Source organism: Phyllobates terribilis, unplaced genomic scaffold, assembly GCF_046119375.1.
Source record: "Phyllobates terribilis strain yellow unplaced genomic scaffold, ASM4611937v1 Scaffold_8__6_contigs__length_399053987, whole genome shotgun sequence".
Taxonomy (NCBI): domain Eukaryota; kingdom Metazoa; phylum Chordata; class Amphibia; order Anura; family Dendrobatidae; genus Phyllobates; species Phyllobates terribilis.
In genome coordinates, this window is record NW_027362768.1 from 87,925,343 (window position 1) to 87,953,131 (window position 27,789).

Sequence of the window (27,789 nt, forward strand, 5' to 3'; positions counted from 1 at the left end):
TACCAAAAGGTTAATAAGACGCATATTTGTACAGTCTGACTGAGGGAAAAAAAAATACAGGACTTAGATGAAAAAAAAGGGATTTTTCCTGGCTCCTGAGACCTGGGGATAAGTCTAGCAATTTGACCAGCAGAAGCACACAGGACTGTAATGCAGTGTTTGTTGGTATAACCACTGCGTCTCCTATACATCCTGCCTGCCTGATAACTGGGATGGATATTAGTCCTGAGAAGGACTGTTTGTTTGATTTGGTAGGCTTTAGAGACCCTACACTACCTATTTCGCACTATATATCTCTCCCTAACTCAGCAGCACTGACCCTACAATGTCTGATCCCGGGCGACTGTGTCCAAGATGGCGGCGCCCAGTTTTAAATACTCGAGGTGACGCTGTGCGGCCAGCCAATCACTGTAATGCCCACAAACAACATGGCTGCAGCATTAGAGAGACTGGCTGGCAATCCCTGCATGTTCATTGGCTCTGTAAAGAGCGCCAATCGTGCAGGGTGGAGACCCGAGCTCCCGCTCGAGTAACCCAGAAATGCTCGGTGCTCGCCCAACATTCTAAGTAGTGAGATGCTCGGTCGAGTAGCGAGCAGTGTCGAGCATGCTCGCTCAACACTAATTATAATATAATAATAATAAAAAAAATTAAGTTGTGTTGCCATATTCTGAGATCTGCAATTTCCCATTTGTGGATACATATTTAATGTTTTGATCTTCTTTACATGTCTTTATCTTGCCATTTACTGTAATGTTTAATTTTATATTCATTGGACTTTTTTATGGATGTGACCAATATACTGTATGTTTAAGTCACCAACTTTAACAATAAATAATTTAAATATACATGTTGTTTCTCTTTGGGGAGAGAATACCCCTTTAATGTGCAATAATATATTAGAAATTACATGTTACTTTTGTATACAACTGTATTTTTTTGGTTTCTAGGCACTGTGCTGAAATGCATTGTAGCAGTTTTGGAAATTAAACAAAGGGATATCTATTAACAGGAAACCTCTCTTTTGAGACTTTAAAAGCACTCGACTGGTGCAGGACTGGTTTGTGGTTAAAGGGAACCAGTCACCAGATTTTCCAAATCAAAACTAAAGCCACCAACCATAACTGCAGTGCATCAACCTGTATTTGAGCCCCAACTACTGTTCCATGTGTCAATATACCATACCATATATTTTTGGCATAAGGTGCAGTCCTGTCCAATCGTCATTTCTTTACTTGGTGCCTCTTCAGTCCCTATAGCTGCCATCCCTCTGGATTGATGACATGTTTTAAGTCATTCATGGATTGCTGCAAATACTGTCTAGTTGAAGCGCAGGCACTTTATGTTTTTCATACTAAGGGCAGAGCTAATTCCTGGACTGTACATGCTCTGATTTCATTTCTGGGTTAACAGGTGCAGTACATAAAGTGCCTGTGTGTACAAGATTCATGGAGATCTGTGTATGCCATAGGTTGCGTAATCGAGAAGGATGGAAGCTACAAGTATTAAAAAGGTGCCAAGAAAAGAAAAAAAAAACACCACAACCAGACTATGTGGTATGCCAGGAGTATAGAAGGTATCGTCATTTGAGCAGGGCAAAGAGAAGTCATAGAAACAAGCCTCATGAATCTTTCACCCAAGTGGCATGGTCCCTGGATGGCCCTTACATGTTTCCATCTAAAAGCCACAGCATTTCAGAGTAAAACATACCAGCCTGAAATGATGGAACCAAATTTGGTGTTCGGGCATCATGAATCAACTGGTTTACTTTAGGCACAAACTGTAATACTACAAGATGCCTACCTCTTCTGCATGTCCTCTATTCGTTTCATGATTTCAGCCTTCATGTCACTCATAGATGGTAACTTATTTTGACCTAGAAACTGATTCCAAATGATAAATATGAATCAAGTCTGTACATCTACTCAGTAATATTTTAGAACTTTTAAAAAGCGCATTACCTTTGAAGACTCTAGTTGCCCAGCGAGCTTGAATCTCAGAAATTGACATTACAGCCCCAATTGGTTGTATGTAGCCAATGAAAGCTACGGTTGGCATTTCTAAATGTGGTGCAAAAACCATTTTATATAAAGGAGTTTTTTTTTTTCCACCTTTATGACGGATTCGTCAAAAAAAGAAAAATAGAAATTGTATCCTGTGGCAAAAATCACAACATCTATGTCTTTCTCCACGGTCCCATCTTCAAATTCAACATCCTTCTCCCGAAACCATTTAATGTTGGTCTTCATCAGCACTTTACCAGAGATGATGCGATTGGAGAGATCGTCACTGATTGTAGGATGTTGGCTGAGAATCCTGCATGGTTGAAAAGCAGAGAGAACTAGTGACTTGTAGTTGTATCTAGATCAGTGGTTCTCCAGTCCTCAAGACCCAGCAACAGATCAGGTTTTCAGGATTATCTTAGTTTTGCACAGGTGATGGAATTATTACCTGTGCAATACTAAGGAAATCCTGAAAACATGATCTGTTGGTGGGTCTTGAGGACTGGAGTTGAGAACCACTGATCTAGATATTTAACAAAATCCATCAACTGGACTTCATACTGTTCCCATTTGTAAGGGTCTAGAAAGGAAGTTGGCTAAGCACAGCATCTTGTGTCTGGAGGATCTGGCATCCATGTCTAATCTGTCACTAGGTTTTTGCTAACATACCTGATCATCATGTTGTAGGGGCAGAGACCCCAATTCAAGTGAGGTATCACTTAGTCTGCATGCTGTAGTACTGATTAAAAAAAAGTTGACTTGAAAATATATACGTGCTTTTAATATGCTTGCACTAAAAGAAGGAAAAAAAAAGTTACCTGTGCGCAGGTTGTAAACCATAGTTACGATGGTTGACTCTGGTGTTGACTTTATTTTCAAAGAAGTTATTTAGTAGGGAGGGGACGTAATCTATAAGTAATCCAAATAATCTGTTGAAAACGACAACATCCAGTGGCAAGCCTCTATCAAAGACACGGTTTAAGAGCCAAGCTCCTCTCCTGGTGCTGAGAAAAACCTGAAAGAAAAGTGCAGTATACAGATGTGCAGCCACCAACATGACAGCTCATGTGCTTTGTTAATAGTAGCACATATGGCATTTTATATTATTTGCATACCATGTCTGTTCCCATTCACTTTGAATGGGCAGTCCTATGGAACTAGTACAGACCTGCTAAGCCATTTTCAGAGAGGACCACGAAGCCATGTTGGTGGCCACTATGTCTGAATGTATTAAGCACTATGAATGAAATTACTGGTATTAATGACTCAGAAGTGCTCAACTAGAATTCTACTCTATAGAATGCTACCAGTATAACAATTATTTCTTTCCAAGGCTAATGTCACAACAGTATTTTCTCATGAGAAAAATTGACACTTTTATCTCCATCATAACAGTCCTTGAAAATTGGACTACACAAACATGAGAGTTTAGTTTTTTTTCCCCAGACTCCTTGACGTGCATGGCTGAGTGACCGGAATATCAGATGCAAATTGATAATGCTGCAATTTTACTGCAGTCTGATGGAATGAAAAACAAAGTTTGCACATGTGCATGGTCCCATAGAACACTAGTCAGAACGCAATTCAATGTTTTGTCGGACTAAAAATAAGTTAGCCTGCACCTGCTCCAAGTGGTCAAAATGCTGATATGGCAGTGACCCTCTTGCTAAACCTTGCAATATGAGATTGATTAATGCCTCCTGTTAAGTGCAGGTGCACATGAATGTATATTCAGAGGGAATTGGTCAATTTAGCAAATTACACTGATCAGAGTTTGATAAAAGTGTGAGCATAATGTGATCCAATTTGCTCTGAGAATCCGGGCACACAGAATTGAGAACAAAATGTCTCCATCTTCTCCATTCTGTGAGTCCATGGAAATTAGACTGCATGTAGAGGTCATCCAAGTGCAATCCAGTGATTTCCACGCAGTCAGACTTGCATGGGGACGAGTGCGATCTGATAATCGGAACAAACTGACATGCTGTGTTCTTTGAGCTCATGATTCTCATTTGGTCTGACATGTACTGTGAGCTGTGAGGTCTTATATAGACAGGTGTGTGCCTTTCCAAATCAAGTCCTATCAGTTTAAACACAGCTGGACTCCAATGAAGAAGTAGAACCATCTCAAGGAGGATCACAAAGAAATGGACAGCATGTGACTTAAATATGAGTGTCTGAGCAAAGGTTCTGAATAGTGTTGAGCCACCCCCGTAGTGTTCTAGTTCGGTTCGGTTCGTCGAACACCCGTGTGTTCGCCGAACTGTTCGTCGAACTGTTCGTCGAACACCTTCGAACACCGTTAAAACCAATGGCAGGCTAACAAAAACACATAGAAACACATAGAAAACACCTTCAAAGGTGTCCAAAAGCTGACAAACTGCTCAGAAGACATAACTAACACATGGAAAAGTGACAAGTACATATAGTCATGCGAAAATAAAAGAGGTGGAGGAGTAAAAGGAGGGGGAGACACAGATATAGGCATGTCATGCCCTTCTAAAATCCAAAAAGTGAGAAGCCGACACGGCCAGTCCGCTCCTGCCCGTGCCACCTCCGTGTCGCCGGGTTTGTGCCAGAGCCGCGGTGAACCCTGATGGCCAGCCCCCCTCTCCCAATACTGGTGCCTGTCCGCTGGTGGGTCGAGCGAGCCCCCCTGTGGTGGAGGCAGCTCTAAGCTTTTTAATTTAAATTGTCTCTCTAATTTGAATAAATACACTTTAAATCCATTTACAAGGATCTATTGGAGGGCAAGTCTCATGCCAGCAGCCGCGTAATTCCAGCTCCAGTAGCGTCCACTAAAGCTGCTGCAGTTAAAAAGCTTTTATAAGGATCGAGCTCTGCTGTCCACCGCAAGGCATCCTACTGCCAGTCCGAGCCCCTATGCCTTGGGGTGCCTCCTGATGCTCTTCACTGAGTATCCCGTGGTCCCGAAGCATTTCCTTTGAAACAATTAAGTGTCCAAACTACAGGTGGTGTAGCTTGCTTAACAGCCGGGATAATCTGCTGACTAGCAGACACTGCTACTAGGCACAAAGTATTTCCTGGGCTAGATGCAGTTAAAAATTTGTAATTAGATACTCTCGTTGGATGCTGAGAAAGCATTACATAGAGTCTCCTGGCACGCCATATATGATTCTCTTAAAAAGCTTGGGGTAGGGGTCTAGGGGACCCTTTATAGCCAAAATCACGGCCCTGTATCACAATACGTCACCTAGGCTGAAGATAAATGGAACTGTAGCACCCTGAGGGCTCGGTTGCTACAGAGGTATTGCACCTCACCCAGAGGTGTGATATCTCACTCTCAGGTAAGGATGTAGTGTGGATCAGGACCCGACACCTGCATGCATTACACCACATTGCCGTGGGGCAGGGCGACCAATATGCCCCTGAGATGGGCACGACAGTCCCTGTCCCTGGCTGGAGTGGGGGGAGGGAACACTGAGGAAGGGGAACCCTGTAGTGCAGGAGCAGGGAGGAAGCAGTTCCTGGGTGCATTGAGAAGGGAGTATAAAAGGTGGGCACCATCTTAGTTCAGTGCAGAGAAGTCTGAGCAGAAGTGGCAGGGAGCAGGGGCTCTGCATGAGCTCTGCTCCGGAGGTGGGCCTAGTAACAGAGGCCCAGGCCTGGAAGAGGGAGAAGGAAGGAAGAGGAGCGGAGAAGGCTCCAGGAACGAGGAATGAAGGGATCCCAGGGGTGCGGACGGGCGAGTCGCCACCGCACGCCCGAATCCACCTGCGTGGAGGGGTCAGGCCAAAGGGGGAGACCGGTCCCCGAACTAGTGGAGGCAGGAAACGACCCTCAGCTAGAAACCGGAGGCTCTGACATTTTATGTGGCGCAGCCCCTCGCTACACCCGCTAGGAAGGCACCACATAGGGTCAGGGAAACTGGCGCCAAGTTTACCAAGAGGAGGCCCGAGGCAGCCGGACAGAAGTGTTGGTAAGAAAGGCCATACAAAGGACACACAAAGGGGGTCCTGTGAAGTGCTCCAAAGTTATCTGGGAGTTGTCTGAGCCCCTCACCTGGTGAGCACAGTACGACGTGGGCAGGCGTTACCTGCAGACGTGGTCTGGATAATAAGAACTGTGAGTAAAGGCCCTGAACTGCATCACTGACTCCGTGTCGTTACTGCTGCTGCCCTGCACCATCACCCCCATCCTCCGCATACACTGCCCTGAGGCTATACTCCTCCCGTGGGGAGTTATGCTACGCTCTGCTGCACCCACAACACCAGCCTCAGCGGTCTGCCCTGTAGCGGCGGTTCACTCTGACCGCAATCCACGGGTGGCGTAGTCGTACATTTAAACATCAAAACCACATAAATAGTTCCGCCACTGGTTTGACCGCCCTGAGCCACGGAACCGGGTCGCCGCCACGAAGACTACAACCACCAGCATCCACCAAAAAGGGTCCGGCTCCAGGTGTCCCAAGGCCCAGGGGGTGCGTCAGAACATTTTCATCACCTTTCACAATCACCAATGGGACAAGGCAGGGATGTCCTCTGTCCCCTCTCTTATACATCCTAGTGACGGAGCACCTGCTCTCATCAATTCGCCATAACCCCAATATTAGGTGGATTGAGGTGGGAGGCACCGAGTACAAGTGCTCTCTATTTGCTGATGATGTCCTAGTATATATCACTCAATCACATATATCCATCCATGCTGTTATGGCTGAAATAGATCACTTTGTTACATGGTCAAATTTTAAAATCAATGCAGCGAAGTCTGAGGCCCTCGATGTCTCCCTCCCCAAATCCATATAGGATTCCATCCAGTCCAACTTTCCCTTTGCCTGGCCCTCACAGGGTATCAAATACTTAGGAATTCCTATTCATAGAGACCTCTCCCATCTATGTTATCTTAATTTTGGGCCCTTTATTGAACAACTCCATACAGACCACGGTTGGCAAGTTAGAACTGTAAGATTCACTACGTGAACCGCTGGTGTTTTGTGGAAAAGCACATGTACACTGCGTTCCAAATTATTATGCAAAAAGTGTTTAGGAGTGATAAGGGAAGAATTTGTTTGTTTGTCAGTTAAACTCATTGATGGTGATGTGTGTCAGGGCTCTTTATATCACTGTAAGCAATTGCAGACACCTGTGCTAATTAGTTTGGCAGGTGTGTCCAATGAAAGGCAAGACTACTTAAGAAGGCTCTCTCACATTATTAAGCAGCCTACATTTTCTGCCAAAATGGGAAAGAAAAAGGATGTGTCGGCTGCTGAGAAGCAACAAATTGTGGAGTGTTTAGGTCAAGGCATGACTACAATCAACATTGTGCGATGATCAGGATGAAGTGTCTTGGCAATCAGAAGTATGTAGCTGATTCACAGTACACACGTGTGCGTGCTGATAAGGGCAAATTGAGGACTCTTTCCTACAGGCAATTACGTCAGGTTGAAAGAGCAGCGGCAAGAAAGCCTTGTCATAGCAGCAGACAAGTTTTTGAAGCTGCTTGTGCCTCCAACGTCCCCCGAACAACAAGATGCAGGGTCCTTCAGAGGTTTGCAGCTGTGCATACGCCATCCTGTCGACCTCCTCTATCCACTTCACACAAGCAGAAACGGCTCCAGTGGGCCAAACATTACATGAAGACTGATTTCAAAACAGTTTTGTTCACGGATGAGTGCCGTGCAGCGCTCGATGGTCCAGATGGATGGAGTGGAGGATGGCTGGTTGATGGACACCCCACGCAAACACGGCTACAGCGCCAACAAGGAGGAGGTGGAGTAATGTTTTGGGCTGGAATCATGGGGAGAGAGATTGTCGGCCCCTTTAGGATCCCTGAAGGCACTAAAGATGAACTCCATAATGTATGTGGATTTTCTCAAACAGCACTTCCTGCCATGGTTCAAGAAGAAGAACCGTGTATTTCACAGCAAGATCATTTTTCTGCATGATAATGCACCATCTCATGCTGCACATAAAACATCTGCATCTCTGGCTGATATGGGCATAAAAGGGGACAAACTTATGGTGTGACCCCCATGCTCCCCTGACCTCTACCCAATTCAGAACCTTTGGAGCATCATTAAAAGGAGTGTCTATGATGGCGGGAGGCAGTTCACATCTAAGCAACAGCTCTGGGAGGGTATTCTGTCCTCATGCAAAACAATTGAAGCAGAAACCATCCAAAACCTGACAAATTCAATGGACGAGAGAGTTCAGAAGCTCCTTTCGAACAAGGGGTCCTATGTGAAAATGTAACATCACCTAGAATAAAGTTTTGAGTTGAAAACTGTTTGATTTCAGTTTCTAACAACCTGCTAATGCTTATAATTTCAAAAATGACCATTTTTTTGGTCTTTATTAAAATGAAAAGGTTGATCGAAAAGTTTGGGGGATCTAAGAGTGTGGCAACCCAGTAGTCATGATTACTTCGAATTCTGACAATATGAGGGTCATGCTGCAGGTAGTGCAGCAAGAAGGCACTTATGTGTCTTGCGCATCTCGGAGCCCCAAAATTATTTTCCGGGCTAGATACAGCTAAAAATTATTTTTAATTTTAAATCTGGTGAAGCTTTAGTATAGATGGCCTAATAGGATCAGTGCTGCACACTGCTACAAAGCCCAAATTATTTTCCAGCCAAGATACAGATAAACATGATTAGTAATTTGAAAGCTTAAAACGGTTGGTAGGGTGATTTTAACCAATCATCAAGCTTTTACTCTCCCCAGGATGACACAGGGGTAGAAAAGTCGTTTCGGATCCATGATTTGTTCATCTTTATGAACGTGAGTCTGTCTACATTATCAGTGGAGAGCCGCGTGCGCTTATCTGTCAGCACACCACCAGCAGCGCTGAACACACGTTCAGACAGAACGCTGGCTGCGGGGCATGACAAGATCTCCAAGGCGTAAGTGGCTAGCTCCGGCCATTTATCCAGATTGGAAGCCCAAAAAGAGCAAGGGTCCAGTGACACAGTCGTGGCTTCAATGTTTACTTGGAGATACTCCTGTACCATCGTCTCTAGGCGTTGACTATGTGTCAGACTTTTTGTCTCCTGTGGCCTTGCAAAGGATGGGCTAAAAAAGTGGTGAAATGATTCCGCAAAATTGATGTTACCAGCAGATACTGTGGTTCTGTTACGGTTTGAGTGCTGAACACTTGACGGTCCCACGGTTGGCAAGTTGGAACTGTGAGATTCACTACGTGCACCACTGGTATTTTGTGGAAAAGCACATGTAAGATTCTGCAACAGTCTCTGCTGATACTCCTGCATGCGTGCATCCCTTTCTATGGCAGGAATAATTTCTGCAAATTTACTTTTGTACCGGGGATCTAACAGTGTGGCAACCCAGTAGTCAGGATTATTTCTAATTCTCACAATTCGAGGGTCATGTTGCAGGTAGTGCAGCAAGAAGGCACTCATGTGTGTTGCGCATCCAGGAGCACCAAGTCCCTGTTGTGTTGGTGGCGAGGTAACAATCATGCTTCCTTCCTCTGTCCTCTCCCCCCAACCTCGCACAACAGAAATGTGATCAAGGTCTCCCTCATCTGATGAGTCTTCCATCAGTTCGTCCTCCACTTCTTCCTGGGCTCCTGCACCTTCCTCACTAGTTTGGCTGCTACCATGCGCCCTGGTAAAACCATCTCCCCCACCCTCACATGCCTGCCGCCTTGGTGCTGCCGACCGTCTGGACCTTGCAGATGTTAGCCCTTCCGCATACAACTCCTCCTCCTCTACTTCCTCCACCTCCTCTTGTGCCACCACCTGACTCCGAATTCTGTTTAACATGTGCTCCAGCATGTAAATCACCGGAATAGTCATGCTGATAATGGCATCGTCAGCACTAAACATCTTCGTCGCCATTTCAAAACTGTGCAGAAGGGTGCATAGGTCCCTGATCTGAGACCACTCCTCCAGCGTAATTTGCCCCACCTCTGAATCTCGTTGGCCCAGGCTATACGTCAGAACGTATTGCACCAGGGCTTGTCGGTGCTGCCACAGTCGCTGCAACATGTGCAGAGTTGAATTCCACCGGGTAGGCACATCGCATTTTAGCCGGTGAAGTGGCAGGCCCAACGACTTCTGTAGAGATGTAAGTCGCTGAGCTGCGGGATGCGAACGGCGGAAGTGAGCACACAGCGACCGTGCCCTCTGCAGAAGGCCATCTAGTCTGGGATAGTGGGCTAAAAATTGCTGGACAACCAGGTTCAACACGTGAGCCATACAAGGCACGTGTGTGACATTGCCCCGGCGAAGGGCCGCACCCAGGTTTGCAGCATTGTCACACACGGCCTTCCCTGGTTTCAGGTCCAGTGGAGACAACCATTCATGAAATTGGTTCTCCAGAGCTGACCACAACTCCTCAGCTGTGTGACTCACATTCCCCAGACATTTCAATGTAAAAACCGCCTGATGACGTTGAGCCCTACTGCCAGCATAGTAAGGAGGTGTGCAGGATCCCTTCTGCGCAGTTAGAAAGCTTGTGGCATGACCAGACAGGCTTTGGGTGCAGGTGGAAGACCGAGAGGAGGTTGAGGAGGCAGAAGCAGTGGAGGAACTTTGACATAAAGTGGGTTGACGCACAACTCGTGGGGACGGCAAGACTTGGACAGCAGCCCCTTGTCCTGCTGTCACCATAGTTACCCAGTGCCCAGTCAGCGACATGTAACGCCCCTGTCCATGCCTACTCGTCCAAGTGTCTGTGGTGAAATGCACCCTGTCACACACAGAGTTTCTCAAAGAAGCGGTGATGTTGTGTGCGACATGCTGGTGGAGCGCAGGCACACCTTTCTTTGAGAAGTAGTGCCGACTGGGCATCTGGTACTGGGGCACTGCGACGGACATAAGGTCTCGAAAATCCTCTGTGTCCACCAGGCGGAAAGGCAGCATTTCTGTAGCCAAGAGCTTGCAGAGGGTGAAATTCAACCTCTTAGCTTTCTCATGGCTAGGAGGAAATGGTCTTTTACTTGTCCACATCTGAGGGACCGAGGGCTGGCTATTGTGCTTAGACGGGGTTGATAAGGGTGTCCCCGGCAAACTGCCGGTCTGTGAGGAAGATGCAGGCGGACATGTTAGGTTGCCTTGATCCAAAGGTGGTGCTATCGATGTCGGACAGCGCTCAACACCAGCTGGTGTTCCCACCTCCAAAGAAAATGATGACCTGCCAATCACGCTGGCTGTTGCGGGTAAAGAGGTGGCAGGTCTGCGCCCCAAAACAGGTGTGACTGCTGTCCCCCCAGTCACAGAGGATGAAGAGGCCGCGGATGCACAAGATATGGCAGACGGTGGTTGGCCCGGCCGGCTAGGCCGCATTGTAGCACACTGAGCTTCCCACTGCAACTTATGCTTCATGTCCATGTGCCGGTTCATGCATGAAGTACTCAAACTATGTATTTTTTGGCCTCTACTTAGCTTTTGCTGACAAATGTTACAGATAACACGAGTTGGGTCATCTTTATCGATCTGAAAAAATGCCCAGGCTATGCAAGGCTTAGAACCCATGCGACCTGAAGAGCCACCACGACTTGTGGTGAGAGGCAGAGTTGTGTTTGAGGATGCAGTTGTTGACGTGCTTCCAGTACTACGTCTCTGTCCAGGAAGGCGCAACCTGACCTCGTCGTCACTAGCATCTTCCTCCACCTCCTCTGCTGACCTCATCTCTTGGCTGACTGTGGGTTGACAGTAAGTGGGATCTCCAACCTCATCATCATCACCCTGTGCGTTATCACACCCGTCGTCCTCAGAGCCAACCTGTTCCTTCCCTGACAAAAAACTAAAGTTGTCGCTCCAATCAGGTATTTGAGTCTTATCATCATCTTCCTCATTGTCTCCACCAACAGAAGTTACAGTTTGGGAATGAGGGTCTACATTATGGTCAGAACCTTCTGCGTCTGGTCCTGGATCCGACTCATAAAGATTCTGGGCATCAGTGCAGATCATTTCCTCGTCTGGATTCACAGAAGCGCTGGAGTCGACCTCTGATTCCCAGGCTATAGTATGAGTAAACAGCTCTGCAGACTCAACCATCTGTTCTACCTCATACTCAGACGGGCAGCTGGAGATTTGGGAGCTGTGAGGAAGCAAGTGCGATTGGGGTGACACCTTTGAGGACTGGAGTATTTGTGATGTTGAAGTTGATGTGGAGGAGAGCCCACTTAAAGGAGCACTTGATATCCGTTGAAGCACCTGCTGTTTTTGTGCCTCATCTGGAATTTGTAGCGATTGGCGTGGCCGTAAGAAAGGGATCTTATCACATTGTCCGCTAAAAGAAGTAGACATTTTAGTTTGGCTGGAAGATGGTCTTTCTTCTGCAGATGCTACTGTTGCTTTAACACCTACCCCACGGACACAACCTTTTTTCCCCTTCCCAACACGCCTATTCCCCTTTCCACCAGCAGCAGGCCTTTTTCCACTCATTTTGCTGGTTAACTAATTCACAACTCTGGAGTTGTTTGCACAAAAAAACAATGGATGGTAACCGAGCAGAGCGAAGTGGCCAAACTGTGGTATTAGGCCAAAACTATTGGCTGGGTTAGATGCAGAAAAAAATTATATTCAATTTGCAACCTGATGGAGGTCAGTATAGATGGACTAATACAACAAGTCCCACACACAGCTAGAAGCCCAATATTTTTTCAGAGGTAGATGCAGAAAAAAATATATTCAGTTTGCAACCTGATGGAGGTCAGTATAGATGGACTAATACAACAAGTCCCACACACAGCTAGAAGCCCAAATATTTTTTCAGAGGTACTGTAGATGCAGATAAAAATTATTTTTAATTTGCAACCTGATGGAGGTCAGTATAGATGGACTAATAGAGAAAGTCCGACACACTGCTAGAAGGCCAAATATTTTTTCAGAGCTAGATGCAGAAAAAAATTATATTCAGTTTGCAACCTGATGGAGGTCTGTATAGATGGATTAATAGAACAAGACCCACACACAGCTAGAAGCCCAATATTTTTTCAGAGGTAGATGCAGAAAAAAATATATTCAGTTTGCAACCTGATGGAGGTCAGTATAGATGGACTAATACAACAAGTCCCACTCACAGCTAGAAGCCCAATATTTTTTCAGAGGTAGATGCAGAAAAAAATATATTCAGTTTGCAACCTGATGGAGGTCAGTATAGATGGACTAATACAACAAGTCCCACACACAGCTAGAAGCCCAAATATTTTTTCAGAGGTACTGTAAATGCAGATAAAAATTATTTTTAATTTTCAACCTGATGGAGGTCAGTATAGATGGACTAATAGAGAAAGTCCGACACACTGCTAGAAGGCCAAATATTTTTTCAGAGCTAGATGCAGAAAAAAATTATATTCAGTTTGCAACCTGATGGAGGTCTGTATAGATGGATTAATAGAACAAGACCCACACACAGCTAGAAGCCCAATATTTTTTCAGAGGTAGATGCAGAAAAAAATATATTCAGTTTGCAACCTGATGGAGGTCAGTATAGATGGACTAATACAACAAGTCCCACACACAGCTAGAAGCCCAATATTTTTTCAGAGGTAGATGCAGAAAAAAATATATTCAGTTTGCAACCTGATGGAGGTCAGTATAGATGGACTAATACAACAAGTCCCACACACAGCTAGAAGCCCAATATTTTTTCAGAGGTAGATGCAGAAAAAAATATATTCAGTTTGCAACCTGATGGAGGTCAGTATAGATGGACTAATACAACAAGTCCCACACACAGCTAGAAGCCCAATATTTTTTCAGAGGTAGATGCAGAAAAAAATATATTCAGTTTGCAACCTGATGGAGGTCAGTATAGATGGACTAATACAACAATTCCCACACACAGCTAGAAGCCCAATATTTTTTCAAAGGTAGATGCAGAAAAAAATATATTCAGTTTGCAACCTGATGGAGGTCAGTATAGATGGACTAATACAACAAGTCCCACACACAGCTAGAAGCCCAAATATTTTTTCAGAGGTACTGTAGATGCAGATAAAAATTATTTTTAATTTGCAACCTGATGGAGGTCAGTATAGATGGACTAATAGAGAAAGTCCGACACACTGCTAGAAGGCCAAATATTTTTTCAGAGCTAGATGCAGAAAAAAATTATATTCAGTTTGCAACCTGATGGAGGTCAGTATAGATGGACTAATAGAATGATGCTATGCCCAAAAGATTTTACTTCACTAGGTGCAGTAAAAAAATTGGTATTCTATACACAGGTGGTATATCTTGCAACACAGATAGGCTACTCCACTGACTAACACACTCTGCAATAGGCCAAAAAGGATTAGCTTTGCTAGATTCAGCCAAATGCTGTGAAAAAAACTTGCACAGCACTGGCACAGACCTGCCTGGCAAAAACTGATAGGAACTGATGTAACCTAGTCCTGAAAAGGACTCCAATTACAATTAGTCTTTACTCCCACAATCTATCTATTTAAGAGCACAGACCTCCATGATAAAAGTCGTAGGAAATGCTGTAACCTAGTCCTTAAAAGGACTGCAATCACAACTATTCCCTACTCCCAAGCTATCTGTAGATTTGTGCGAAAATTGGCTTGAAATTAACAAGGTATAGCGCACACAGCAACAGCGGTGCCGTCTAACACGCAGCTGCAGCAGTGAGAAAATGGTGGCGACGGGGAAAATGGCTTGGTCTTATAGGGCAAGGACATGTGACATACACTGCCAATGACACATGCCCTTGCTTGTGTGAAAAAAAGCACTTCGCTCCGTGTGTGCGCTGCTGATAGGCTGACAGATTGCACCTCCCCACTGCAAATGCGGGAAAGAGAAAAAAAAATGGAGATCTTCATTGTTCCTGCAGAGATCCATCCCCTGCCCCTCCCCCCACCCCGCTGTACACTCAAACTGCGTATTAACATTAATTTTCATCATTACTGAGAAAAAATCCAGTTATGATTTTGGTGCACGAACAGTTATCGAACATAACCTCGAACAGCCGAATTTTTCTCAAATTGTTCGTGTTCGCCGAACGGCTCGAACACCGCCCAAAACAGCTCGAATTTGAGATTGGCGAACAGTTCGAATAGAACAACGCTCATCTCTAGTTCTGAATACTTATGACCATGTGATATTTCAGTTTTACTTTTTTATTAAATTTGCAACAATTTCAACATTTCTGTTTTTTTCAGTCAAGATGGGGCGCAGAGTGTACTTTAATGAGAAAAAAAATGAACTTTTTAGAATTTACCAAATGGCTGCAATGAAGCAAAGAGTGAAAAATTTAAAGGTGTCTGAATACTTTCCATACCCACTGTAGATGCAACTGTACATCCAAATAAATTGTTTACTGCAATTGGAAATACAGTTATATCCCAAGGACGACATGGTCAGAGGAGTTCTCTGCATGTCAACAGCTGGATCAGTTATACAGTTAGGCTCCTGCTGAATGTGCTGGGACTGGAACCAGCTCCGATCACTGCACTTTACACCAGAGGAAACTATGTCCTCTAATTCTTTACATGCAGATGTCACTATTGACAGTATTCCCTGTCAGCTCATTGGCACCCCTGCAACGTGATCATAGGGTACAGATGTTGCCATGTCCAGCAAAGGTGGAGTTACATGGCTGACAGACCAGATGTGTACTGCACTACATACCATACCGCATTATTAAACTTTTGAGCCTTTGATTGCATAAATTGTGAGACTAGCAAGTATTTTTTTTTTTAAACACACGCCCGTGTGTTCTTACATCGCTGAAAAAGTAATGGACCCTTGCATGTAAAAGAAAAGTTGGTTGCCATAAAGACAAACTGACTGGAAGGGATTAATAGCCAGATATGGTATTACTTATGCCAGCTTATTCCGAAAACTCACTTCAAACTGCAATTGTACTTTACTCAGGTGTTCTTGTGAAACCTTTGCTACCAGGACATCAAGCAGCTGCCGAATCAAATAGTTGGCATTCAGCACCTTGGCAAGGTACTGTGCTAGGCTTCACGCTACCGAAGGTGGCCTTCATAGAACAAGAGGTTGTTAACATTTAGTAAAGAGAAGGAGTGGACACAGACAAGCGGCTCCTGTACAGTCCAATAGCTCTTCATAATGCACAATTCCACCTGCTTCAGAGGCAGAAGTGACCCCTTTATCTTTAGGCCCACTGTGTAGTTACACAAGTTGCACCAATTATCTGTCTGTACCTGGTAAAGAGTGTAAAGCACATGTTGCATTTTTTGAGTAAAACTTTTCTGAAATCTCATGCTGCTTAATTTTTTCATGTGGCTTTGAACCATGTTCACATGCAGAATTTTTTGGCTGTCTTTTCTGCAGTCAAAATGTATTTTTTGCAGAGTTCTCCACTACTTTTTTTTTTTTGGGGGGGGGGTGGATCACAAGTGTGCTTTGTCTACAGTACATGATTGATAAACTTAGAAAACATTGCAAAAAAATGTTTTTGGCAATTAATACTGTTTAAGGTTAGAAAAAAATAAAACAAGTGCATGCATAAGATTTCTAAAACCTCAGCTTTTACTGGTAGTGTTAAGAGCAGCTTTTGATTTGTATAAAAAAAAAACTGCATGTGAACATCACCTTAAGTATTTTAAATAAAATGCAGCAAGTTCATTCTTTCAGTTTTTCACCCATTCAAGCGAATAGGAAAAACAAACGTAATTGATGCAACATTTTTCCAGCTATAACTTGAGTATATTCTGCATAATTTACTGCAGCAAAAAATAAAAGTGCATAGGGAAAAGAGCAGCATGAGCATTACATTTTAGAAATAATTTACTTTGCTGATCCTATAAGACAGCATAGTTTTACCCTTGAAAACCATGTGGAAAAACGCAACATGTGAACAAGCCATAGTGTGGCGCCCTGCTGCGCATTGGTGCCACAGAACCCAGAAGGGGGCATGGATGGACTTCTCCACAAGAGGCCCTCACTACATTCACACACCTCCACCCTACCACCTTAGACCAGCAGAGGGAGCCCGCTAGGGATATATATATAGGGAGGGTGGAGCCAGGCAGCTCAGTCTAGTTTCAGTTTAGTGTTCAGTCAGACTGAGAGAGAGAGAGAGAGAGAGAGTCTGAGAGCGTGCTGATGCTCGGAGAGCAGCGAAGAGGCAGCAAGCTGGCGAGCCGATGCCTACAGCACGTGTGAAGGCCTAGTGAGGGCCCTGAGTGGCCGAAGGCGAGAGGAGAAGGAAGAAGTACCGAGGGGGCAGAAGAGCATACCAGGCTCACCCCGAGATATATACCGGACACCGGATCCACGCCTACGGGGACCCTTTATACCCAGTAGGGACCACCAGAACCCCTGGAGGACTACAGGTCCCAGGTTTACCAAACGCTGACTACAGAACCAGGGTTAGGAGTCACGGAGGCCCCAGTGACCAGGGAGAGTGATCTCCAGGAGAAAGCCCTACCACCAGGTCAGTAGGCGCAAAGAGAGACAGTAACCAAGCTAGGCCTAGCTCCAGGCAGGTCAGAAGCTTAGCGAGTAAAGCCATGGATCAGGAGGCCCTATACCCACTCACTGGGGAGAGTCCAGAAGTGCGCCATTCGTCCAGAGTACCCTGGACCGTGCCTGCACCATCACCAGTAAAGGTACTGAAGCTTATCCCCGTGTGAGTGTCCGTCTTTCCTCCGGGACCATCCTGCCGTCTCTCCCCTGCACCACCATCCATTACACCCCACGCTGCCCTGGAGCTATCTCTACGTGTGGAGAGCCACACCATCCCTGCTGCTGACGCGCCCCCTGGGCCGAGTGTGCACGTGCGTGGGATACCTGGAGCTGGGTCTCTGGGGTTTGTAGTGTCCGTGGCAGCGACCCAGTCCCGTGGCTCAGGGTGGTCAAACCAGTGGCAGTCTTGTATAAGTTTTAGGTTAATTGTCTGACTACACCACCCGTGGATTGTGGTCAGGGTGTACTGCCGCTGCGAGGCAGATTGCTGAGGCTGGTGTGGTGTGCGCAGCAAAGGATGGGATAACTCCCCACGGGAGGAGTATAGCCTCAGGGCAGAGAATGTGGATGATGGGAGTGATGGTGCACGGGCGTCCCAGTACTAGTAGTGCTGTATGCGGTGAGAAAGCAGGAACGACTCAGAGTCTTTGCAGTGCAGTTCAGGGTCTTTACTGATGATATTAAGGCAGACCCTCCCGGGAGTACTGACTAGCATAACGGGCCTGGTCAGTCTGTGAGCAAGCAGGAGCTCCCCTGGCCAGGTGGAGTTGTAGGCCTCCCCGTCTATCTGCACTCTTCCTGGCTACCTTGCTGTAAGCGAGTGGAAGTAGCCCACGTCCCTGAGTATACCGTGTGGTGCTCACCCATATGGCTGGTGATTTGGGGCCTTCTGATAGCCTCTGCTCTTCGATGGCGGTGCTGGTCCCTTCCTTGTGACTGAGCCTCTGGGCTTCTATGGCCAGAGGACCTGGAATCCCCTGCCGGCTGGTTTCTGCTGCTGGACTTGAAGATCCTTGCAGCCTCGGACTCCGGTGTCCGGTTATTAGATTCTTCTGCCAGGGCGAGCTCTGCTTAGCTCCAGCCCCTGGCACTCAGCTCCTGCTCCTACAGAGCTCCTAGCTGTTGCTTTCCCTGTCTTTCTGGAACTTCACTCCAGGCTCTAACTAACTAACCCCGCCCCAGATCCAGTTTATATAGGGCAGGTTCCTCCCCTATCTGGCCTGGGACAGGAGGTGTTGCATGTTTAAGGGCTCCTGACCAGGAAACCTCCCACTTGCTCTCAGACGTAATATTTCTATTACTGTGGCAACCAGACCCCTGGGGTGCCACATTCCCCCCTAGTGAATTTTAGTACTCCGGGACTAAACACATTTTCAAGAAAACATACATACAGGGCATAAACAATAATACAGCAACATATGTACAAGAAGCTTTAGTCTCTAGAGGTCATGGCGTGTCCGTAACTGGGTGTCCATATCACCCAACGAGGTGAAGTCTTGGAACAGAGTAGGGGACCTGTCCAAAGCAAACCCCAAACATTGGCCCTGGGCGTGGCTGCAAGGCTGAGGCTAGCTACTTTGGGCCACAAGGAGGCCACGCCAGACAGGTTTTCTCTTCCGCGGCCATCTTCACAAGAGGCACCAAGGTGCAACTATCTACAATGTAGTTCTGGATACTCAGCGTCCATAACCTGTCAGTCCAAATAAACCTGCAGGGTAACTAGAGAAACATAATCAATGAACAGGCAACAAAAACATAAACCTTTTTCAGCATTTATGTATGTACAGGTAAATATATACTTGGCATCAGACTCTCCAGCGAGCGGGCATCTGTCCTCTAGTGCTCCTGGTGGACCTACGTAACCCACTATCTGGTTCTGCACTACAGGGTGTAGAAGGTGTTGCGGGTAGACCTGGAAGCTTTCTGCGCACTCTTTGGTTTACTAGGGGCATGGCAGGCTCACTACTAGCAGAGGGTTGATTCTCCTGGGCTGCTGGTATGGATTCTTCTGCCTCCTGGGCCGGCTGCTCTTCTGACACTCCCTGTTCTTCTGTAGGCCCTTGAGGGGCTGGCTGGAGAAAGGTGAGGATGGGTACAATGATAGCGTTGTTGATTTGTGTCCAGGACCGGGGAAAGTCTCCGAGTACAGTACTGATCATTTCTTCCCTTTACTCTGCGGGTTGAGGGTTCTCTTGATCTTCGTCAGGGCTTTGCAGCTGCTCGGGACACTTTTTCAGGTGGTCTCTGGAGACAATGGCTGTGGTCTCTCCTCCATCCTTACTGATTACACAGACTTTTGGATTATCATGACTTGAAGGCAGTACTGTGTACGGGTCCTTCTCCCACTGGTCGTCCAACTTGTGGAGCCGCCTCTTTCTCTTCAAGACCTGCTCTCCGGGTACCAGGGGAACAGCGGGAGCATGCTGGTTATAAGTAGAGATGAGCGTTGTTCGACTCGAACTGTTCGCCAATCTCAAATTCGAGCTGTTTTGGGCGGTGTTGGAGCCGTTTGGCGAACACGAACGATTTGAAAAAAATTCGGCTGTTCGAGGTTATGTTCGATAACTGTTCGTGCACCAAAATCATAACTGGATTTTTTCTCAGTAATGATGAAAATTAATGTTAATACGCAGTTTGAGTGTACAGCGGGGCAGGGGGAGGGCCAAGGGATGGATCTCTGCAGGAATAATGAAGATCTCCATTTTTTTTTCTCTTTCCCGCATTTACAGTGGGGAGGTGCAATCTGTCAGCCTATCAGAAGCGCACACACGGAGCGAAGTGCTTTTTTTCACACAAGCAAGGGCATGTGTCATTGGCAGTGTATGTCACATGTCCTTGCCCTATAAGACCCAGCCATTTTCCCCGTCGCCACCATTTTCTCACTGCTGCAGCTGCGTGTTAGACGGCACCGCTGTTGCTGTGTGCACTATACCTTGTTAATTTCAAGCCAATTTTCGCACAAATCTACAGATAGCTTGGGAGTAGGGAAGAGTTGTGATTGCAGTCCTTTTAAGGACTAGGTTACAGCATTTTCTACGACTTTTATCAGGCAGGTCTGTGCTCTTAAATAGATAGGTTGTGGGAGTAAAGACTAATTGTAATTGCAGTCCTTTTCAGGACTAAGTTACATCAGTTCCTATCAGTTTTTGCCAGGCAGGTCTGTGCCAGTGCTGTGCAAGTTTTTTCCACAGCATTTGGCTAAATCTAGCAAATCTAATCCTTTTTGGCCTATTGCAGAGTGTATTAGTCAGCGGAGTAGCCTATCTGTGTTGCAAGATATACCACCTGTGTATAGAATACCAATTTTTTTACTGCACCTAGTGAAGTAAAATCTTTTGGGCATAGCATCATTCTATTAGTCCATCTATACTGACCTCCATCAGGTTGCAAATTGAATATAATTTTTTTCTGCATCTAGCTCTGAAAAAATATTGGGCTTCTAGCTGTGTGTGGGACTTGTTGTACTAGTCCATCTATACTGACCTCCATCAGGTTGCAAACTGCATATATTTTTTTCTTCATCTACCTCTGAAAAAATATTGGGCTTCTAGCTGTGTGTGGGGCTTGTTCTATTAATCCATCTATACAGACCTCCATCAGGTTGCAAACTGAATATATTTTTTTCTGCATCTACCTCTGAAAAAATATTTGGCCTTCTAGCTGTGTGTGGGACTTGTTCTATTAGTCCATCTATACTGACCTCCATAAGGTTGCAAACTGAATATAATTTTTTTCTGCATCTACCTCTGAAAAAATATTTGGCCTTCTAGCTGTGTGTGGGACTTGTTCTATTAGTCCATCTATACTGACCTCCATAAGGTTGCAAACTGAATATAATTTTTTTCTGCATCTACCTCTGAAAAAATATTTGGCCTTCTAGCTGTGTGTGGGACTTGTTCTATTAGTCCATCTATACTGACCTCCATAAGGTTGCAAACTGAATATAATTTTTTTCTGTATCTACCTCTGAAAAAATATTTGGGCTTCTAGCTGTGTGTGGGACTTGTTCTATTAGTCCATCTATACTGACCTCCATCAGGTTGCAAATTGAATATAATTTTTTTCTGCATCTAGCTCTGAAAAAATATTGGGCTTCTAGCTGTGTGTGGGACTTGTTGTACTAGTCCATCTATACTGACCTCCATCAGGTTGCAAACTGCATATATTTTTTTCTTCATCTACCTCTGAAAAAATATTGGGCTTCTAGCTGTGTGTGGGACTTGTTCTATTAATCCATCTATACAGACCTCCATCAGGTTGCAAACTGAATATATTTTTTTCTGCATCTACCTCTGAAAAAATATTGGGCTTCTAGCTGTGTGTGGGACTTGTTCTATTAATCCATCTATACAGACCTCCATCAGGTTGCAAACTGAATATATTTTTTTCTGCATCTACCTCTGAAAAAATATTGGGCTTCTAGCTGTGTGTGGGACTTGTTGTATTAGTCCATCTATACTGACCTCCATAAGGTTGCAAACTGAATATAATTTTTTTCTGCATCTACCTCTGACAAAATATTTGGCCTTCTAGCTGTGTGTGGGACTTGTTCTATTAGTCCATCTATACTGACCTCCATAAGGTTGCAAACTGAATATAATTTTTTTCTGCATCTACCTCTGAAAAAATATTTGGCCTTCTAGCTGTGTGTGGGACTTGTTCTATTAGTCCATCTATACTGACCTCCATAAGGTTGCAAACTGAATCTAATTTTTTTCTGCATCTACCTCTGAAAAAATATTTGGCCTTCTAGCTGTGTGTGGGACTTGTTCTATTAGTCCATCTATACTGACCTCCATAAGGTTGCAAACTGAATATAATTTTTTTCTGCATCTACCTCTGAAAAAATATTTGGCCTTCTAGCTGTGTGTGGGACTTGTTCTATTAGTCCATCTATACTGACCTCCATAAGGTTGCAAACTGAATATAATTTTTTTCTGCATCTACCTCTGAAAAAATATTTGGCCTTCTAGCTGTGTGTGGGACTTGTTCTATTAGTCCATCTATACTGACCTCCATAAGGTTGCAAACTGAATATAATTTTTTTCTGCATCTACCTCTGAAAAAATATTTGGCCTTCTAGCTGTGTGTGGGACTTGTTCTATTAGTCCATCTATACTGACCTCCATAAGGTTGCAAACTGAATATAATTTTTTTCTGCATCTACCTCTGAAAAAATATTGGGCTTCTAGCTGTGTGTGGGACTTGTTCTATTAATCCATCTATACAGACCTCCATCAGGTTGCAAACTGAATATATTTTTTTCTGCATCTACCTCTGAAAAAATATTGGGCTTCTAGCTGTGTGTGGGACTTGTTGTATTAGTCCATCTATACAGACCTCCATCAGGTTGCAAATTGAATATAATTTTTTTCTGCATCTAACCCAGCCAATAGTTTTGGCCTAATACCACAGTTTGGCCACTCAGCTCTGCTCGGTTCCCATCCATTGTTTTTTTGTGCAAACAACTCCAGAGTTGTGAATTAGTTAACCACCAAAATGAGTGGAAAAAGGCCTGCTGCTGGTGGAAAGGGGAATAGGCGTGTTGGGAAGGGGAAAAAAGGTTGTGTCCGTGGGGTAGGTGTTAAAGCAACAGTAACATCTGCAGAAGAAAGACCATCTTCCAGCCAAACTAAAATGTCTACTTCTTTTAGCGGACAATGTGATAAGATCCCTTTCTTACGGCCACACCAATCGCTACAAATTCCAGATGAGGCACAAAAACAGCAGGTGCTTCAACGGATATCAAGTGCTCCCACTGCAACTTATGCTTCATATCCATGTGACGGTACATGCATGAAGTACTCAAACTATGGATTTTTTGGCCTCTACTTAGCTTTTGGTGACAAATATTACAGATAACACGAGTTGGGTCATCCTTATCGATCTGAATAAATGCCCAGGCTATGCAAGGCTTAGAGCCCATGCGACCTGAAGAGCCAATAGGACTTGTGGTCAGAGGCAGAGTTGTGGTTGAGGATGCAGTTGTTGACGTGCTTCGAGTACTCCGTCTCTGTCCAGGAAGGCGCAACCTAACCTCGTCGTCAATAGCATCTGTGATGCCCCGCTGCGCTTGGTATCACAGATCCTAGAAGAGTGTATTGATGGAATCCTCCACTAGAGGCGCCCATAAACATTCACACATCTCCACCTTCCACCTCAGACCAGCAGAGGGAGCCCGTTACGGATATAAATAGGGAAGGTGGAGCTAGGCAGTTCAGTTCCTCTGAAGAGTTCCTGCAGTAGAGAAGCCTAAGAGAGGTCAGTCTGCAGTGGAGCTCAGTCTAGTCTAGAGAACTCGGTTAATAGTTCAGCAGTGGAGCACGAGGCTCCTGCTAACTAGATTCAGGGAGCCCAGATAGAGCTTAAGATGTGCCGGCGCCATAAGATCGGTGAAGCGCGGCAAGCTGCCGTTAGTGTGTATAGCCTAGTGAGGGCCCGAGTAGGCCGAAGGCGAGTGGCGAGTTAGTACATAAGGGGCAGAGGAGCTTAACCAGCTCACCCCAAAGAATTTAACGGACACCGGATCCGAGCTTACCGGGATCTCTATGACCCAGTAAGGCATAACCGGAATCCCTGGAGAAGTACAAGTCCCAGGATCGCTAAGGTGCTGATACGTAACAGAGCCAGGAGACGCTTATGGCTGGTGATTTGGGGCCTTCTGATAGCCTCTGCTCTTCGATGGCGGTGCTGGTCCCTTCCTTGTGACTGAGCCTCTGGGCTTCTATGGCCAGAGGACCTGGAATCCCCTGCCGGCTGGTTTCTGCTGCTGGACTTGAAGATCCTTGCAGCCTCGGACTCCGGTGTCCGGTTATTAGATTCTTCTGCCAGGGCGAGCTCTGCTTAGCTCCAGCCCCTGGCACTCAGCTCCTGCTCCTACAGAGCGCCTAGCTGTTGCTTTCCCTGTCTTTCTGGAACTTCACTCCAGGCTCTAACTAACTAACCCCACCCCAGATCCAGTTTATATAGGGCAGGTTCCTCCCCTATCTGGCCTGGGACAGGAGGTGTTGCATGTTTAAGGGCTCCTGACCAGGAAACCTCCCACTTGCTCTCAGACGTAATATTTCTATTACTGTGGCAACCAGACCCCTGGGGTGCCACACTGCCATAACACCAGCTCCAGAGGACTGCTCCGCAGTGGCGGCACCCTTTAGCCGCAATCCACAGGTGGCGTCACGAACACTTAAAATCCCTTATAAATATTCCCCTTTTACTGACCACCCTGGGTCACGGACCGGGCCAGCTACCGTGATATCCCCCAGCAACCAGAGGCCCGTCTGCCGAGTACCCCACGGCCCAGGGGGCGCGTCAATAGCAGATTAGGTTTCACATACATTTGCTGTTTGAGAGTGTTCAGTATTCAGTATGATCTAAGGGGTAACATTATGGAGAGTGAAAAGCCAAGCCTGGCATGTCAGTGAAGAGGCTTATAAGCCATGAATGCTTCTCTGGGAAATTAAATATACAAGTTCTCTTCAGGGAGAAAGAGAACTTGAATGCCATCTATTCGAAGCAGCAATATAAAAGTCAATATTGACTAACTGTACAGAGTGAAATTTGTTCCTTGGCACCTTACCAAGGCCTTGCATTACAATATTGTCTATGCTGGTGTCATGTTGTGGCCAGTGCACAAGCTCAGAACTTTGGATCCGTTCATAAACCCCTCAATTAGCAATAACACTTGGCTGCTGAGTGAGGGGGTTTGTGACGAGACCACTAATCTGACATTGTTACCTGTTTAGTCACAGCACTGAGTTCCACAGCCAGATCAACTACCGTGTTTCCAATACCAACCACAATTACCCTCTTGTTTTTAAAAGGTTCAGGTGATTTGTAGTCACGACTCTGAAAGTAGTTTCCCTTGAAATTGTCAATTCCTGCAAAAAAAGACAGACTAGAGCATGATTGATGGGGTCTTTTTCAATGTATTACATTCTTCAACACCACAAAGGAAAAGTTGTACATCTTCGAGGTATATAGCAGATCTCAATTCACCCAAATGCATTCAGCATGGCAGAATATTCTTCAGAAAACCATTAATAATCTCATTGATCGCCGCCAAGATGTAAGTGTGGAGATTTCTATGTGTGGTACACACTCTGCACTGATTTAACTAAGCTGTTTTGAAAACGGTTTCAATGTTGGCCATCGTTTGCATGTCTTCATGTCTATAAAACCTAATTTTCATAATTCCAGGACTTTTTCTTGGAGTTGCATCTTTAATGTTAAGATATACTATGTCTTTTGATAAACGATTGAGATTGGGGTGGGTTTGGGGGGTGGGAGGAATTCGAGGAAAGTTTACTAGTAGTGTTGAGCATTCCGATACTGAAATATCGGGTATCGGCCGATATTCGCGGTATCGGAATTCCGATACTTAGTTCCGACACTTTTAGGATATCGGATACCGGAATCGGAAGTTCCCATAATGCAATGAGCCAGTTTCATTTTATTCAGCCAATGAGAATCATAAGAAGTGTGGGCACATCCTGTTAGGCATGTAGGCATGTTAACTAATGGCATGGCTGTGATTGGTTGCTGAAATGATGTCATGATGCACTATAAAAGCCGCCGCCGCCATTTTGAGCTCACTCTGCTGTGAATTCAGTTAGGGATAGGACGCTGTTGTTCTGAGGGACAGTTTTAGCTACCTATTTGCTCTATTCTGCTTTACCCAAGCTACTTTATAAACCGCTGTGCCTTGCAGCGCTAGTGTACAGTTCTCTGTGCTGTTCACCGCTGTCTGCAAGGTCTCTTTGTGTGAGTGCAGCTCACGCTGTAGTGTGTGCTTCAGCCAAGTCTGGTTGTAGTGCGCTCAGCGTGCGTCACAGCCTCATACATTGTCCTTTTTTGCTAATTGATAATTTTTCCTGATTTCTCCTATTAGTGTGGTGGTTCCATCCGTATTCAGCTAAATCGGTTCCAGACACACTATATAGGAGTAGATAGAGAATTTTTTTTTGTCTTGCAGCGCTAGTGCACAGTGCTCTGCATCTGCACTGTTCACGCCTGTCTGCATGGTCTCTGTGTGTGAGTGCAGCTCACGCTGTAGTGTGTGCTTCAGCCACGTCTGGTTGTAGTGCGCTCAGCGTGCGTCACAGCCTCATACATTGTCCTTTTTTGCTAATTGATAATTTTTCCTGATTTCTCCTATAAGTGTGGTGGTTCCATCCGTATCCAGCTAAATTGGTTCCAAACACACTATATTGGAGTATTTAGAGGAGCCTTTCTGCAGCCTTGTGCCCTGCAGCCCCAGCCAGATTAGTATTAGCCTATTATTTGTAACCTCATCTATTGCATTGCAGGTTACCTTCCTGCATTGTAATAGCTACAAAAAGTTTGTGATACTATCGGTATTACATCTTTGGGCACATCCAATGTCTTTTTGTGACAAAAAAAAAACTAAGTAAAGTTCACCAAACACCCCATTTTACAGTTGTGTAGGCCACATTAGCTCATATTAAAGTCTAGTCCACACTTTATAAAATTAGTGTTTCTTATACCTGTTAGCAGCTGTTCAGGAATAAGCACACTAAGCCCTTAGTACTTTTCTGCCTATCTCTATCAGTCTACCAAGATGAAGAAGGCATGTGGTCATGGTCGTGGGCGTGGGCATGGAGTTTCTGCAGGGAGAGGATGTGAGGATTCTGTGCCTGCAAGGAGAGGACGTGGGGATTCTGTGCCTGCTGCGGGCACCAGTGACTCAGCATCCCCCAGTTTTACCAGGGAACAGTCCTTTATGCGCAGCTTTGTAGGAGCTAGCCGTACCCCACTGCTGCGGGAGGATCAAATTGAAGCTGTTGTCGGATGGATGGCAGCTAACGCATCGACTTCAATTAGTTCCAGATCCTCTCAGGTCCTGAGCACTGAAGAGCACCCATCTGTCTCTTCACCACCTGCCAAATTGCCCAGGCAGTCAGAGAGCCCTGGACAGGAGCCATCTCTACTTCTGTTCTCTGAATCTCTTGGCTTGCAAAGAGTGGGCCAGCCAAGCAGAATTCGAGAATTTGAAGAAGAGGTAGTATGCAGTGATGCGCAACCGTTTTGTCTCTCTGAATCTGAAGAGGCGGGTGGGCCAGTGACTATGGTCAGCAGCACACCTCAGTACGCATCTGATGATGAGACTCAGGTGCCACTTTCTGGTGCGTACTGTGCTGTCGAGACTACCCAGGAGAAGCAGTTGTTTGAAGAGGGTGGTGTAGATGATGAGGTCCTTGACCCATCATGGCATGAGGGACAGGAAGGTGGTGGGAGCAGCTCTGAGGAAGAGATTCCCCGAACAGCCCAAAAAGGAGGGAGAGGGAGGGGGCAGACTTGGTTGCCTGTAGCCTCCACTTAGGCACCCATTAGGAGCATGGCTCTTCCAAAATCCAAAGCGGGCACTCCCAAGACTTGCAGTGCCTGGTCCTTTTT

The 27,789-nt window shown here is 45.6% G+C and overlaps 1 pseudogene; it reads right to left on the reverse strand.

The window, feature by feature from the left end:
* The window catches only part of LOC141156757 (flavin-containing monooxygenase 5-like), a 363,305-nt pseudogene that overhangs the window by 54,541 nt on the left and 280,975 nt on the right, over positions 1–27,789 (reverse strand).